We start from the raw sequence: 18349 nt of genomic DNA, 5'->3' as shown, positions 1-18349 counted from the left end.
TTTCCATGTCTGTAATTAGGAGAATGGAGAAAGTTGCACAATGTAGGGTAGAACTGCACGCATTGTATTCCTCACCTGATATAATTAGGAACATTAAATCCATACGTTTGAGATGGACAGGGCATGTAGTACGTATAGGCGAATCCACAAATGCATATAGAGTGTTAGTTGGAAGGCCGGAGGGAAAAAATAACTTTGGCGAGGCCGAGACGTACATGGGAAGATTATACAAAAATGGATTTGAGGAAGGTGGAATATGATGGTAGAGATTGGATTAATCTTGTTCAGGATAGGGACTGATGGGAGGGCTTATGTGAGGGCGGCAATGAACCTGCGGGTTCCTTAAAAGCCGTCAGTAAGTAAGTAAGTTAGCTGTAAGTCATTTAATTAAACTTTTCAATTATATAGGGAACGCCTCGGAACTATAAACTTTTCTCAAGACCACGGTACGTTTGCAATGACAAGGCCCCTGATTTTTAGGTTCTAAAAACTGAAATTAAGTTTTTTTCGACCTATGTTTTGGATTATTTTAGGATTTTAAATATATTTATGAATTTGTAGGACTTTACGGAAAAAATGTGAATAAGGAACATATTATTAATATATTGCTATACTATTAAAGTTTCCGTTATACATTACATGTGTAAAAAGTAGCCTGACGATTGACGTAGTGATGAAATATTTTATGAAACTGTTTACCAATACTAATATATATTAATAGTCTGTTATGTTTATAACACTTGGCACCCTCAAACCACTCATTTCATTATGCTCCTAGCATGACGCTTGACACTGACTAATTTCGTCAGATTCTCAGGAGTTAAATCTCATATAAATCCTCAAGAACTGAACTGCAAGAGTGGATTGCTATTAGTAGACTACAATATAATTCATTTTTCTCAATTAAAGGAATCATGCCTAATAAATAATCCCTTTAATTGAGCAGACTGAATTATATTGTACGAATAACAAAAATGGATCACACTTCTCACGCTGGCTACTTTTGCCCATGTCACGATAACGTGATTGTGTCGCGGCTGACTGACATGTGAGCCCCTTTATGTTTCTGTCGTCCTCTGTGCACATTGTCTCCGCATTGTAGGGCTTTCCTTCGAAAGAATGCCTCATACGATGAGGTATTTACGCTGCAACGAACGCCTACGCTTTCAGTCAGTTCCACATTTACTTTACCTAGGTAAAATAGATAAATCACAAATGTATAGGTTAGATACGAGGAATTAGATATTTTTAGGTTCTGACAAGCAACATAGGTAATTTTAGGCCCAAACCTACGAATTTGGTTTGTTAGGTCCTATAAAATTTAAGTGTGTTATTCTTAATAAATAAAACGAAAAGGAAAAGCGATATTTCGGGAGTGACAAGATAACAACAAAATAGGTTCGAATGTAAGAATCCGGAGCTTGGTAACGACACACAGAAAGGCCAAACGCGACTTCACAGACAAAACAATTACTCGATGAATAAATATTCCATCGCAGTAACTTACACGACGGCAGCTGGAATATCTGTATTTTGATAGACTTCTGGAATAATTTTGCTAAAGCAATGAATTCCGTTGTTCTGTATGGTTGTGAAATTTGGCCTCTCACTTTGAGAGAGGAACAGAGATTAAGGGTGTTCAAGAATAAGTTTCTTAGGAAAATATTTGGGGTTAAAAGGGATGAAGTTACAGGAGAATGGAGAAAGTTACACAAAGCAGAACTGCACGCATTGTATTCTTTACCTAAAATAATTAGGAACATTAAATCCAGACGTTTGAGATGGGTAGGGCATGTAGCACGTATGAGCGAATCCAGAAATGCGTATAGAGTGTTAGTTGGGAAGCCGGAGGGAAAATACCTTTAGGGAGGCCGAGACATAGATGGGAGGATAATATTAAAATGGATTTGAGAGGGGTGGGATATGATAATAGAGACTGTATTAATCTTGCACAGGATAGGGACCGGTAGCGGGCTTATGTGAGGGCGGCAATGAACCTCCGGATTCCTTAAAAGCCATGAGTAAGTAAGTAATGGAACTGAAAACTGCAAACGAGTTTCAGAGCGCGTCCTGCTTTTGACTTATTGCTAAATTCAACTATCATTTGGAACGCTTAAGAAATAGCTGCAGATCTCCTTGTCGTCTTGTAGTATAGCCTACAACTAGAGTGAGATCTACATGTTGATAATTGCTGATTATCATTTATATTATTATTGTTTTAATGTTTAATTGAAGAAAATGATGTAAATGTGACAGAATAGGTCACTTTCGTGAAGAGTGTAGAATGCTGTTCAGCTTGCAGAGGTAATTATAACTGCCACAGGTTCTCAGATGGAAGAGTTCGTCCTAAGAACGGATAAGTGTTTCAGCATCTGACCTCAGGACGAGTGACATGTGATCACTGGGTCGTTTTTGCAGCCTCCATTGTATACTTGTACCTGCAGTGAGTAGCTGGCGGGATTCCCCTCATTTCTGCCCCATAAAACACAGCAGGAAGAATTATGGGCTGGCAGCACGAGGTCACTGCCGTGTGACAACCGCTCTTCCTGTTGAGTGCTACTTGATGTGTTATTCGAGAGACGATGGACGGGTGCAACCGCCTGTTCACAAACCACCCAGCGCAGGAGCGTGACAAGTGCTCGCTTTGCAATTCGTCCTTATTCATTTCTTTTCATCCTTTACTTTTTCATTCTTCCTTTCTTCCTTCAACTAATTAATAATTCATTCATTCATTCATGTATTCATTTCTTTAATTACTTCCTCCGTCATTCTTTAACTCCCACTGTCTTCTCCATTCGTTTCCCGATATCTTCTCATTCATCCTTATTGATCCTTTCTCTTTGCTTTGATAGATGTCCTCCTTTTGTGTTCCTAGTTACTCTGTATTTTTTCCGTCTCATGCTCTTTTCTCCTCCTAATACACTACTGAAAATAATTAGGGAGACACTTAAATAATAAATCGTGTAGGTTACTTTTTTTGAAGCTGTAATGGTGAAAATTGATAAATATATAAATTGTTACATAAACTTCATCTAAGGATATGAACTTTAAATATTCAAAGTAATTACCTGAAATACGAAATCTTTGATTATGGAAGGCCCTGACAATTTCTAATTGGTCAGCTTTCTGACATTGCTATGGTAACGAATGCTGACTTTATTGCCTTGTTTATTAAAGCTTCTGACAAAATTAGACGTTTAGCTAAATGAGTTTGAAGTGAATCATGCATAACTTCTCTTACGAGAAGATCAATCTCTGCTACAAGTGGGTAGAAAATTTGATGTCTCCTTCTGTGGTGTCCAGGTTACGCAACAGGCGCAAAGGAACATTATTGTAGTGTACCTGGCCAGGATCATACACATAAAGCAAACCTCCGCCAAGACAGACACATTGTCACAACTGGTCTTCGACAGTGTACAAAAACTGCAAGATACCTGCTAAATGACCTCCATATGGCTTCCGGAGTCCGGGTTTCAGACCAAACCATAAGAAATAGATTAAGAGAAGAGAATATACGGCCAAAAAGGGCCTGTTAAAAATCACGCTTAACAGATAGACATAAGGTATCAAGACTTACGTTTGCTGAAAACCATGCTGATTGGAACCTGAACCAGTGGCAATCTGTGCTCTTCTCGGTCGAATCCAGGTATCGTCTTACACGTAGTGATGGTCGTTTAAGGAAATGGGCACGGCCAAGGGAAAGACTATCTGCAGCATGTGTCCAGGAAGTTCATAAATTTGGTACGGGTTCCATAATGGTCTGGGTCGGTATTATGTACGACAATCGTACGGACCTCGTAATTGAATGCTGTCCGGTATATCGAAGACGTTCTGGAAGAACATGTAGTGTCTGCTTCCTTTGGAGAAGGCTCCTCTCTCTGTTTGTTCAGAATAATGCCACAACACATTCTGCTGCTGCCACAAGGAACTTCTTAAGGGAAAATTAAATTGAGGCATTGGAGTGGCCAGCGCTCAGCCCAGACCTGAACCCAATTGTGAACTTGTGGAATCTTCTACATAGGAATTCCAGAAACCGAACTGCAGCTCCACAAACACTGCAGGAACTTGGGCATGATGCCACAAGATACTACACGTGCATAAAGGATGTTTAAGTTTGAAAAGTTAGGACAAGATTTAATGCTTTTAATAAAGTTGTTTGTTGGAATTAAAATTCATTATTCATTTATTTTTATTGACATGGTGTTAAATGGTGTCACGAATAATGTATTTATTAATGTTCCTTTCTGTACCCTTATCCAATGAAAAAAATATTTATGTAATTCATAGTGCTCCCCTAATTGTTTTCAATAGCGTACTCGTATATGAATCATTCCACGTCAAATCTCACAGCAATAAAACACGACCTTCTCGGAAATGGTAGAATTTTTTTCCATGAATTCCAGACATCATATAAGGAGACCCGTATTGTTTTATTTTCACAATTATTAATTATTTGTGTAGTTATGACTATTTGAAGTTACGCAAATTATGCGCGCACTGTTACATAAACTCACTTGGAACTCTGAGTCCACATATAATTGAGATTTGCGGTTTGGCGCATTTGAAAGTCGAAATACAACACGTTTTATTACATTAGGCCTATCACAAATAAATTTAAAATTTGGCCTATTTTTTTTAATCATTTATTTTTCAAAGCAAAATTGCTATATTAAATAGCCAAGTTAAAAATCTGAAAAAATATATATATATATATATATATATATATATATATATATATATATATATATATATATATATATAAACTTGTTCGCTGATGTATTATCTGTAAACTACTGCATTTATAAATATGGGATCGGCACCCATACATTTGTAACAATTTATTTTCCGAAGGCATGCACGCGCTCGCGATGCCTAGCTAATGAACTGCTTGCAGCCATAGGCTCGAAGGCTTCCCGTGGAAAGTTTTACGAAATTCCCCGTTGCATCTGATGTCACCATACTAATCATCAAATGATTAATACCTTAAGAAACAGTAAATATCTTATCTAAAATTATTTTATTATTGTCACCTCAGCTAAGAGGGGAAGCCCTTCTCAGTGCTGTACAATATGTTTATACTGTAATATAGCCAAGTGTTTTATGATAGCAAGGCTGGGTAAGGCAGTAAACTTTATGGCAGTAAACAGATGGCAGGAGACAAAATATAGAAGAGAAAAATAATCAGTTTGGGTTTGAATTTCACGGAGTGACGTGACTTCTATACAACGTGAGTGATGGTAAGGTCGCGTAATATATAATAAGTGTTTAAATCCATTTACCTCACTAATCACGCTTTTGAAAAGAAAAGTACATTAAGACGCGTAAGTCGCGACTTATTGATAAATCTCAATTTAAAGGAGTCTTTGAATGTGCAAATATGTGATTCGTTCCGTAAAAATCAATCAATTTCCGGATAGGTCAGGTGAAATTTTATGTGAAGCCGGTAGTTCTTGTGATATTAATAAACATGAATCAAATGAAAGTGCGGACAGAGAAAGTGATTGCAAATTGATTTGAATAATTTCGAGGGAAAAATTGTTCCGGAGCCGGGTATCAAACCCGGGACCTTTGGTTTAACGTACCAACGATCTACCACTGAGCTACCCGGGAACTCTAACCGACACCGATCCAATTTTTCCCTCTATATCCACAGACCTCAAAGTGGGCTGACAACCGTCAAGCAACCAACTTCGAGTGCACACTAACTCCGTGTGACTTAAATTGTGGTTTTCTGTTAACGAACAGTGACGTGTATTATGCAAATCAAGATTTCAGGTATAACTCCCTGTAAAGTTGATTTGAATAATTTCGAGGGAAAAATTGTTCCGGAGCCGGGTATCGAACCCGGGACCTTTGGTTTAACGTACCAACGCTCTACCACTGAGCTACCCGGGTCAGGAACAATTTTTCCCTCGAAATTATTCAAATCAACTTTACAGGGAGTTATACCTGAAATCTTAATTTGCATAATACACGTCACTGTTCGTTAACAGAAAACCACAATTTAAGTCACACGGAGTTAGTGTGCACTCGAAGTTGGTTGCTTGACGGTTGTCAGCCCACTTTGAGGTCTGTGGATATAGAGGGAAAAATTGGATCGGTGTCGGTTAGAGTTACCGGGTAGCTCAGTGGTAGAGCGTTGGTACGTTAAACCAAAGGTCCCGGGTTCGATACCCGGCTCCGGAACAATTTTTCCCTCGAAATTATTCAAATCAACTTTACAGGGAGTTATACCTGAAATCTTGATTTGCATAATACACGTCACTGTTCGTTAACAGAAAACCACAATTTAAGTCACACGGAGTTAGTGTGCACTCGAAGTTGGTTGCTTGACGGTTGTCAGCCCACTTTGAGGTCTGTGGATATAGAGGGAAAAATTGGATCGGTGTCGGTTAGAGTTCCCGGGTAGCTCAGTGGTAGAGTGTTGGTACATTAAACCAAAGGTCCCGGGTTCGATACCCAGCTCCGGAACAATTTTTCCCTCGAAATTATTCAAATCAACTTTACAGGGAGTTATACCTGAAATCTTGATTTGCATAATACACGTCACTGTTCGTTAACAGAAAACCACAATTTATGTCACACGGAGTTAGTGTGCACTCGAAGTTGGTTGCTTGACGGTTGTCAGCCCACTTTGAGGTCTGTGGATATAGAGGGAAAAATTGGATCGGTGTCGGTTAGAGTTCCCGGGTAGCTCAGTGGTTGAGCGTCGGTACGTTAAACCAAAGGTCCCGGGTTCGATACCCGGCTCCGGAACAATTTTTCCCTCGAAATTATTCAGGGAAAGTGATTATCCCAGTTCTTCTTCTAGCAGTTCTATGGATACAGTGCTAGAAATCACTAATATTGAGGAATTAAACAAGAGTTTGATGTCAATAGAATCTCCTATCAAGAAAAGAAAGCTACAACAAAAACGATACCCCCATGAAAAGTTTCAAAAAGTAAAAGGCTCCCTAGCATGTAAAGTTTTTCATGTAGAAGATGCATCGTCATCCTTCAAACGTCAGCCATATTTTATTTTTGACGGAATGCAAAGAAATGTACAACCTGAAAATTACATAGTTATTGCAGACTTTTCTGAAAATTATTCATTTGTAATACAAGATTCAATACAAGGTGTGCATTGGAACATATGCCAAGCCACAAAACAATACAATTTTAATTTTAATTCCTACTTTATTTTATTTTATATTCTCTTATAAGCCTATTAATATTATATCTGAACTGCGACCGAACACGAGCGCTGCTCATTCGGTCTCAAATTTTGTTAATACTAGTGTACAGCCTTTTTTATATTGATTGTATTATTTTATTTCTATTTCTCTTGTTTGTAAATATATTCTTTATTCTGTGTATATAAATAAATAAATAAATCCTTTCGTAGTATATTTCAAAGGAGACACAGAAAATTTGTTACAAAAGTATTATCATCTCAGAAACCATGAAACATGACACCGATCCCTTTCACTTTTTTCAGTCCGAAGTAATCAATTTCTTAAAGCAAGAATTCAACGATATGTAAAAATCATCTACTTTTCCAATGGATCAAGTTCACAATACAAAAAAAAAAAAAAAAAAGAATTTTAAAAATAATTGCTTACATGAAGACGATTATGGAATTAGTGCTGAATGATACTTCTTTGCAACGTCGCATGGTAAAGGTCCATGTGATGGCATTGGAGATACTTTTAAAAGACTTGCCACAAGAGTTAGCCTATACAAGATCCTATAACAACACCAAAAAAAAAAAAATTACTGATTGGTCACAATAAACATTTCTAACGTGTCATTTACATTTTGTCCATTCAATAAGCACAAAAACCACACTGAAAATTACAGGCCAGATACCATAATCTAAAACCAATAACTGGTACATTAAAATTACACTCTCTCATTCCGTTGTCAAAAACTGAAGATTCAGTAAAACAATTTTCTTTCAAGAAAGAAGGTAGGCGAATGAAAATTTAAAGTGTGAATGAAAAGAAACATTTAAAAAGCATAGTGTACAATTATTTGAATATATCATAATAAGTAAATTAGCAGTGTTTCCTCGAGTAACTTGATCCGTACTGGGTGTAATGTTGCAACGTTCAGTCAATCATCCAGCGCCGATAAACCTCCCAGAGCGCTTTAACGCTTCCCGTCCACTGCTGCTGCGCCGACTGCTACACATTCTGTCATAAGTAATTAAATTTCCATTAAACTATTGGAGATCCCATTCTGATTTTTTCTGGAATTATTAAGAATACTTCAGTGCACCTAGTAGGGATTTTTTTAGATTTGTAATAGGGCTATTTCACATTTATATATATGTTTTAAAAATTGAATTATAAAAAAATATTTGTAGTAATTATATTAAAATGAGTTAGTAAATATTTAATAAAAGACAATACTTTAAGCTTTTAAATGCATTTTTTTTTTAATTTTAACATCAATATCGTCAGAAATATGAGCTTTAAATGTTGCATTGTGCAACATTTTTAACGAATTTTAACATGTAATATTTTAAAAACATGTGGACTTGGGAGGAAATAAAAATACGCTTGTTGGTTTATTAGACCCATATTGTAGAGTTGGTAAAAAAATATAAACGCAATCAGAAATATGAAGGTCAAAATTTGTATAATTTTGTGCGATTTGACGTGGAATGACTCATATGCCTGTTTCTTTATTAATAATTTTTAATTCAAAAGTTCTCTTTTCCTCATTCAAATTGTTTCCTTCGTCTTAATTATTGTCACCTTTTGTTTCTCTCTTCCCCCTCTCCCTCTCCTTCTCCTTGTCGTATTTTACTTCATTTTCTGGTCTTATGTTTTTCGTATTATTGTCAATTCTTATCCTTCTAATATTTTGGTCTTTCCCCCCCATTTTCTGCCAACATGAATTCCTTATTTTCTATTTTTGTTCTTCAATTTCTCTGGTTTTCTTTCTTTCCTCTGGTTTTCTTTCTTTCTTCTTTATGCTTTCTTGTTCATCTTCAGTCGTCCAGTAGGTCTACTCTTTCCGTAATACTTTACTCTTACCTTATCCTTCATTTTTCTTCCTGCTGTAATCTCTCTTCTTGACTTTGTAACTGATTTACATATTGTTATGATTCCAGTCTTTCCTGTATTCTATGTTTTCTTTATCAGTATGCGTGTTCACATGTGATAATTTCTTTATTGTGGCATCCCGCCTAGGACTCGCGTTACAGAATGCGCGCTGGTTCGAGTCCTCATGGGGGAAGAAATTTTCTCATGAAATTTCGGCCAGTGTTTGGGACCGGTGCCCACCTAGCATCGTGATGCACTTGGGGAGCTATGATAGATAGCGAAATACAGCTATAACGGCTGGGAGGATCGTCCACCTCTGCTTCGACATGTGGCGTGAGGCCAGCAGCCGGCTGGTCACGGATGATGATGATGATGATTATGATTATTATTATTATTATTATTATTATTATTATTATTATTATTATTATTTACAGTAGCTTCTTCGTATTCTTATTAATTCCTCTTTCGTCCAGTTATAGGCCTATTCCCTAGTAAGTGTTCTTGAAATGGGTATCGTGTTTCATCTTTGACTAATTAAATGGAAGTCATATATGTAAGCTAATTAGCTTATGATCTGTATACGTAGTTCTGTCCACTTCAAACTGGACAACATGATATTAGACTACCTTCTGCCGAATTTCGGTGTTTTGCTCTCTGCATTCGCTCAGGAGTCATTCCACGTCAAATCGAATAAAATCTGGCGATAATTTATGTCATGATCTTCGATTTTCTTCAAACTTTATCAGTGTGTTCTAATTGATCAAATATCGTGCATGCATAGTTTTGTTTTCCAGAGAAAAGCGTATTTTCGTATTAATTGATTATCGACATTTTCAAAATGTCGCGCACATTTCTTTATGTATCTAAGCATGCCTCTGGTTATATTTATCATAGGGAATTGTTGTATATATCAATTTGGAGCTAATAGTAAGCACTTTTTTCTGCGATTTTCTTACTCGAATTTGAAAAGTAATGTGAAGAATTATAATGCATTTTATTTTTTGTAAAATGATATTTTAACGTCACTCGATGCTTTAAAATTTCAGCAAAAATACTATGTAATTCCCTCATATGTATTAAATAATACTACGAAATTTTAGTTGTATCAGAATTAAATTCCTTACCACATCGGATGCGCCATGTGGATGTGTGCGTGCTGCGGATGCACATTAGTGACTCAGACTCATCAAACTTAATGAGTAGCTAACACTTTTAATTAAATATTACGTAATTTAGAGTTTCGCACGAACACAAATTATTCAGGAAGGTAATAAAAAATAGGATAAAAATCACAATGCAGTAGAAGCCAACACATTAATCTGTATAAATACGACATTTTCAAAAGACTCCCTTTGTTCTCGATAGTGGGAACTTCACAGTGCCACATACTCGTTTTATTCTCCCATATCTATAGTTTAAAATTTCACCGTTTTCTTTATGTTGAAATAAATATTTTTAATATTCTTCTGAGCCCAGATAAACACTTCTTTAGGTGTTGTGGTGGGATCCTGACTTAATTGGAGACTGGAATTTGGCGAAAGTTTTTAGGTGCATCTCCAATGCCATCACATGATCCTTTCCATTAGATGTCGCGAAAAAGTGCCATTGAGCTGCAATACCGAAATTCTCTTTATGAAAACACATTTTTGCAAAAGTATTAATGTTTTATATTGCGCAGTGGTTCCAGCGGAAAAGTAAATTTTATGTTTAACGTTTGCTATTTCCTTTCTCACAAATTATATTAATTCAGTTTGAAAAATTAGGACAGCGTTTGTGTCATGCTTTAGATTGACTGACATTGCTACAAAGCTCTTGTGTTCTGTAATGGTGGGTCGTGGTCTGCTTAATATTCCAGTGAACCCTCTGAACAGAATTTTCTACCACAAAAGCATAATTTTCAGATAAGTTACCAATTACAATGAATTCTCCTGACTCCAATTGCTCTTTTCGTTCTTTCAGAAATGAAAATTGCCGTTCAGCTATAAATGTATGAGGCAACAAGGCTAATAATTTAGTAGATTATTTATCTAGGAAATCTTCAAAGGATGACTGCAATATGTCCGACTATTACCCATTGTTTATAAGTGATCTGCTCTATATCGTCGCAGTTGACCGACAAATCTTTCAATGAAGCACTTTTCTTTAAGGAACCCATGGGCTAGGACGCTTCGTCTCAGTTTAATGCTACCACCCAGTTTGTTTACTCCATCAGTGCAGTATCATTCTTCGACCCGGTTTGTTTGTTCCCTGAGCTCGGTATCATGCATTAACCCAATTTGATTACCTGTGGTTTATGAAACCCCTGTTGACTCTGAAGAAGATCTTGCAACATGCATTGTCTGCGCAGTAGCTAAAATCAGGCAAATGCCTGGAGTCTTTGAAAGCGTACGACAAAGTATGGCACGTCGATTCCATGCTTGTCTGGAAGTCAGTGGACTTGTAATGATGAGACAATGAAGCAATGGGTCCACACTACTAATGTAACACTGAAGTGAGTGTTTTTCCTTTTCATTCGGTTTGTTTTGTTTGTGTTTTTCTGTATGTTTGGGGCATTAAATTGTGCCTGTAACATTGATTTGTTTATTCACTTTTGACGTAACTAATTACTTCAATCCCTTCCTGTACGATCGAACCATGTAACGACATAAGCCACTCTTGCTCTGAAAGGAAGTGTCGCAGCCCATGGGTTGTTTAACAAAAACTGTTTGAAAGAAGGTTTGTATATCCGATCCCAAAGTTTGTCGGTCTAATTTAGAAACACCCTGTATACCTGTGGATTAATTCGTTATTTTCATTGCAGTGAATATAGTGAATGTGAATTATTTTTCAATGTGCTTTAGACAAAACGAAAGTGTTTGTAATGTTATTTTATTTTACTTAATACAGAATATTATTCATTCTTGGATACACTCTTTTGACATTTCGGAGTCCACACCTGTGGAGTAACGGTTAGCGCGTCTAGCCACGAAACCAGGTGGCTCGGGTTCGATTCCCGGTCCGGACAAGTTACCTGGTTGAGTTTTTTCCGGGGTTTTCCCTCAACCCAATATGAACAAATGCTGGGTAACTTTCGGTGTTGGACCCCGGACTCATTTCACCGGCATTATCATCTTCATCTCATTCAGACGCTAAATAACCTAAGATGTTGATAAAGCGTCGTAAAATAACCAACTAAAATAAAAAAAAAATAAAAAACATTTCGGAGAATGACGGACACCACGTCGAAACTATTTACCATAATATTAACACGGTAAAGCAGTTATTACTTATTCACTGACAGTATATTAATAATATGTTTGTGTCGTTCAGGTATACAGTGTCAGAGAACTGATATTCTACTATACTTGAAACACTGGATTTGACTATGCGACATTCTTGTCATTTCGAAGTGTAATATAGGTGCATAGTGATTGATAATGTGGGCTGTTGACTTGCTATGTCACTAAAACAGTACTAATTAAACAACATGAAATTATTTTTGCTGCATATTTGTGGGTATACACTGAATTATATTATTTACATTGTCACCTGTGAAGTAGTTCAAACGGATTATCTAACAATATTCTGGGAATGTATTCAATTGTGGAAACGGTTGATTTTTATTAAGCTGTTATGAACAAAATGCGAAATACCACAGACCTAATGCAAATTAATTATTATTCAAAATCAAACAAAACAATTACAGACCTTGACAAAATAACTTGCGTAATATAGCTAAATGCTCTCTATGAGTTACAAAAGCAAACTACACATATTTGAACAAAGTAACCTCCCGATATGAGACACAAATGCCAAACGTTCTCCGTCCCTAATAGCCAGGCATTCTCTGCCAGCATTGTCGGCTTTGTAATTCGATATTTCGGCCGCGTGACAAATATTTACTCTGGGACAGCGAGGAAACAACCTCACTGCATATTATTTGAAAGCATGTGCACATACATGCACATGTCCACACCTGTGGAGTAACGGTTAGCGCGTCTGGCCGCGAAACCAGGTGGCCCGGGTTCGATTCCTGGTCGGACCAAGTTACCTGGTTGAGGTTTTTTCCGGGGTTTTCCCTCAACCCCATATGAACAAATGCTGGGTAACTTTCGGTGTTGGACCCCGGACTCATTTCACCGGCATTGTCACCTTCATCTTATTCAGACGCTAAATAACCTAAGCTGTTGATAAAGCGTCGTAAAATAACATACTAAAATAAAAATGCATGCACATACAGACATAGATTCATACATAACTAGATTTTCTGTAAGTTACAGGTTTTAAAATGCCTGTACTGCTATTTCATTTAATGGAGAAGCTATTTGGAAAAAGGAGCACCTCTTGTACCAAAATAAATGCAGTTTATTCAAAAGAATTGAACTTCAAGTATTGCAGGTGTCCGTCTGCTTCTTGCAGACCAGGATACAGTATGCACAACATCAATCCTCTGCGTGATGATTTCCTTCGATTTACGAATAAGTGACAGAGGTGTGCACGACATACTTCTAAATAACTCCAACACCACAATATCTGGCGATACTTCACATCTTGTGAGTTATCTACACATATAAGCAATAATGCAGCCTACTTCAATGGTGGTTTGCGGAGGAGTTTTTCGTTATTAGTAAATAAATGTACCCCGAAATAAACTTTTACGACATTGAATTATTGAAAATAAGTGTAATTTCCATTCAGGATAGTGGTTCCCCAGGCATATCCTTAACTCGGGAAAATAACAAAAATTACGATTTCTGTCACGTGATATGGAGGACAAACAAAGAGCAATGTAACAAGAATACTTTTCAAGCAAGCGTTTCAGTGTAATATAGATCTACAGTAATTATTTGAAAAAAGTAGCATTCATTCATTCATTCATTCATTCATTCATTCATAGTGTTCTGCCCAAAGGCAGGTCTTTCACAGCAAAATCATTCTCCAATCGTTCCGCCTTCTTAGTCTTCGCACACGATCCATGTACCCGACATAAAAGTAACATGATACGGAGGAGATCACACCTTAGAAGCAGAACATTTTTGTATTGCATTATATATATACTTTATTCGTTAATTTTTTCACATTGCGAAAGGAATATTTCAGATTTATTAAGAATTATTAGTTACTAACAAAAGCATTAGTGTTGGAGACAGTCTCCATTTTCACTCCATTATTATTATTATTATTATTATTATTATTATTATTATTATTATTATTATTATTATTATTTTAGGAGGTTATAGTACATAGATAATACTTCAGAATGACAACTTCTTAACTTGGGTAAAGTAAGCCATTTATAGAGACGCGATAGTGGGAGATTTGTCAGATTAGTAAAATGTAGCAATTATTTAAATTAAGGCCGTTGTACATAGGCCTACATATAATAAAATAAAATATTATTTCATGTTTATGCCTGGAATGCCAAGTTGCGTCGGAATTCCTCGCAAAACGAAATTCATGACTCACGGTCGGTGTATATTTTTCATACTTTTCATAAGAACTTTTATAGTAGTGTCAGGCATTTATAGTGGTAGCATGGAAATGCTGAACTACAGTAGTACCATTAAAATGATTAAAGGTTTTCCTTCTTCATTTGTCTAGTATCTGCTTTTCACAGTATTTGACGCGTCGTTTGACGGTGCAGGACTGGCTGATGTGAATCTTGTTCTGAATCCGATTCTGACCATGCAATCTTAATTCGCTGTGCGTTTTCTTACGAGAAATGGAAACAAGGGAAGGACGAGATTTCGGATTACACATTTGTTCCGAGCAGACCACATCTCGTACATACCGTGACCGTGTGGAGTAGGCGTGCTTGGTTCTTAAGTATTATAGCTTTCTTCCCTATTCTTAATGTTCGAGGGCAAACATAAAAAGGGACTGATAATGATATATTACTGCAGCTACCGCAAAGAGCAATTCCACTCACCACAAACGATACCATCTAAATTGAACTCTTACGTGCCTCGTAAAATCTCTAGTTTTGAAAATGTTTGCGTTCTTTTTATATGCAACGCTCCACCGGCTGTTTCCATGCCTACAACACAGCACGCTCGTTCAGATAGCTGAAAAAGAAGGACAATATTTAATTTCTTCTTACCTCATTTGTTTATACTTAAGTTAAGTGACATCTTTCTAAGTAGTGTAACCTGATATTATGCGACAATCTTCTATCAACGTTTCGAAAACTCATCTTCTAGCCTATTGAAAACGTGTGTTCTTACTTTTATGAAACCTGAATATACTCTTACTTTCGTAATCCTGAAATAAACATTTCTACAACTGTTACAGAATTACTTCTGACGATGTGTGTGTGTTGGTGAATTTCCTTGATACATCTACCTCCAATTCACCGATATGTTGCTATATATAAGTAGGTACTTATCATCCGTTAATAGTGATGCTTTTTCACTTTTCTATTTCGTTTACTGTGCTATTCCTCTTACCTAACCCTTGCGGTTTAAATCAAGATTTACACACTTTTACCTTTAAAAATTATAACATGAATATATTTACCACAACTTTCTCAGTTGTTCTTCACTGTTCTTCTTTTCTTCAAGTTTACTTCTTTTATCGATGTACATAATTTCTTACAGCAAGCTACTTTAGTATTTAGTTTAAGAATTTATTCCTCAATAAATAATTTCCTTAACGTTTCATTTTCTAGACAAGATAATGGAACAACAGGTCAATTTCATTCTTACCAATTCTACAGGAGAAACAAAAAACACCCCGGGATTAAAAATAGAAAATTGTGATGAAATATTCAACTGAAATCCAAAAATATTCCCGTTAGGCATTATTTAAAGTGTTCATAATTTTATCAGGACCTGACATTTGCTGTGTAAATAAAAACAATAAAATTGAAAATTACTTATTGTTTCATCGAACATGTTATGATCATACAACGATTGATGCACAGTTTTTCCAAAACGTTTTTGCCAAAGCTAGAAGTTTCACAGCTCTTTAGTTCCACAAGCAATTTTGCCGCAGCCCAAAGACTTTACTTCATGGTATTCCTTTGCCACATTATATTTATTCCACAAGTAATTAGTTTTCACTACTGCAGATTTTTGTAAGATTAATTAATAAGCGGTTAAAATGATTATTACTGATGGTTATAATCATACTTTTTTCTCTTAGTAAAATTTAGAAGATATTGTGTCCAATGGCACGTAAAAATCCAGAAACAACATTTATACTTTTGTATTAATTAAATTTGGAAACAAATTCTACAATTTTTTTCAACAATTTGGTGCTTTCTCGCGATTTTCTGACTCTCTTTCCAATTCCCAACAGATTTAACATCGTCTTTATGTCCGCCTGTTCCTTTTTCAATATTCTGTCAGGATTTCTTAAAAACTTCATGTCGCTCAACCTATTCTACGAAAATTATGTGGGATGTTATGCAGTTCTTCGATCATTCGAGAATTGGCTGGAATAACCTCGAGCGACATTTTCCTTCGATTCTGCCTATCTGGTGGAACTACTAAAACGTGTGAAGGCAACTTCTCTTAATTCATTTCGTAGATTTCAGGCAGGTAGCATTTTGTGATGTTCTGCAGTGATTCTTTTTAGGTTAGCAACAAATTAACTGATTCAACCTCTCCCACATTAGACATACGATTGTCTACAACTGTTCAGTCTCAGTAGGACCCTTCAAATACACAATTCTTGTTCTATTACTTATAGTTATAATGTGAGCTGAACATTCACCTTTTCTTTTACACTTCGAATATGTTTTTTTTTTCTCTGAATGATATATGTAACTTATTAGAGCTCTTCCGATAGTGTATAGACCGCCGGTGTAAATCTTGTATAAAACGTGTTTCATATATTACTTATTTTCTCTTAAGTAACAAAAAATTCCTAATAGAAATTTAAACTGATATGCGATGTAATAAATCCGTAGCAGGTTATGGAGATTCGAGTAGGTCGGAATGGATGAAATGGATAAAACGACATTACTCGGACACTTGAAATGAAAAAAGGAGAAGAAGAAGAAACTAAGATAATAGTATATTGAAAAAAATAATTACCTGAAAATATGTCACAGTTGTGAACTCATCGCCAAATTGATACGCAAAATTTATTTTTTTTGTAGTAGATGGGTATGTCGAAAGGAAAATAAGCAGCCTTACTGTGATGTCCGGATGTCGGAACATGTGAATTCTGCCTTGCCTTGCTGATAGGTAGGTAGATAGGTAGATAGATAGATAGATAGATAGATAGATAGATAGATAGATAGATAGATAGATAGATAGATAGATAGATAGATAGATAGATAGATAGATAGATAGATAGATAGATAGATAGATAGATAGATAGATAGATAGATAGATAGATAGATAGATAGATAGATAGATAGATAGATAGATAGATAGATAGATAGATAGATAGATAGATAGATAGATAGATAGATAGATAGATAGATAGATAGATAGATAGATAGATAGATAGATAGATAGATAGATAGATAGATAGATAGATAGATAGATAGATAGATAGATAGATAGATAGATAGATAGATAGATAGATAGATAGATAGATAGATAGATAGATAGATAGATAGATAGATAGATAGATAGATAGATAGATAGATAGATAGATAGATAGATAGATAGATAGATAGATAGATAGATAGATAGATAGATAGATAGATAGATAGATAGATAGATAGATAGATAGATAGATAGATAGATAGATAGATAGATAGATAGATAGATAGATAGATAGATAGATAGATAGATAGATAGATAGATAGATAGATAGATAGATAGATAGATAGATAGATAGATAGATAGATAGATAGATAGATAGATAGATAGATAGATAGATAGATAGATAGATAGATAGATAGATAGATAGATAGATAGATAGATAGATAGATAGATAGATAGATAGATAGATAGATAGATAGATAGATAGATAGATAGATAGATAGATAGATAGATAGATAGATAGATAGATAGATAGATAGATAGATAGATAGATAGATAGATAGATAGATAGATAGATAGATAGATAGATAGATAGATAGATAGATAGATAGATAGATAGATAGATAGATAGATAGATAGATAGATAGATAGATAGATAGATAGATAGATAGATAGATAGATAGATAGATAGATAGATAGATAGATAGATAGATAGATAGATAGATAGATAGATAGATAGATAGATAGATAGATAGATAGATAGATAGATAGATAGATAGATAGATAGATAGATAGATAGATAGATAGATAGATAGATAGATAGATAGATAGATAGATAGATAGATAGATAGATAGATAGATAGATAGATAGATAGATAGATAGATAGATAGATAGAT

General features: G+C 35.5%; 1 protein-coding gene and 1 non-coding gene across 3 annotated transcripts in view; both read left to right on the top strand.

Annotated features, from left to right (window-relative positions):
* Positions 1 to 18349, top strand: part of Gfrl (Glial cell line-derived neurotrophic family receptor-like) — a 1341875-nt gene that overhangs the window by 1106591 nt on the left and 216935 nt on the right. The gene's annotated exons all lie outside the window — the stretch shown is intronic.
* Positions 6400 to 6471, top strand: TRNAN-AUU (transfer RNA asparagine (anticodon AUU)). The gene has a single exon. It is a non-coding gene; the product is annotated as a tRNA-Asn (tRNA).

Source organism: Periplaneta americana, chromosome 10 (genome assembly GCF_040183065.1).
Source record: "Periplaneta americana isolate PAMFEO1 chromosome 10, P.americana_PAMFEO1_priV1, whole genome shotgun sequence".
NCBI classification, from domain to species: Eukaryota; Metazoa; Arthropoda; class Insecta; order Blattodea; family Blattidae; genus Periplaneta; species Periplaneta americana.
Note: the sequence above shows the minus strand (reverse complement) of the source record. Positions and strands in the feature narration are given on the sequence as shown.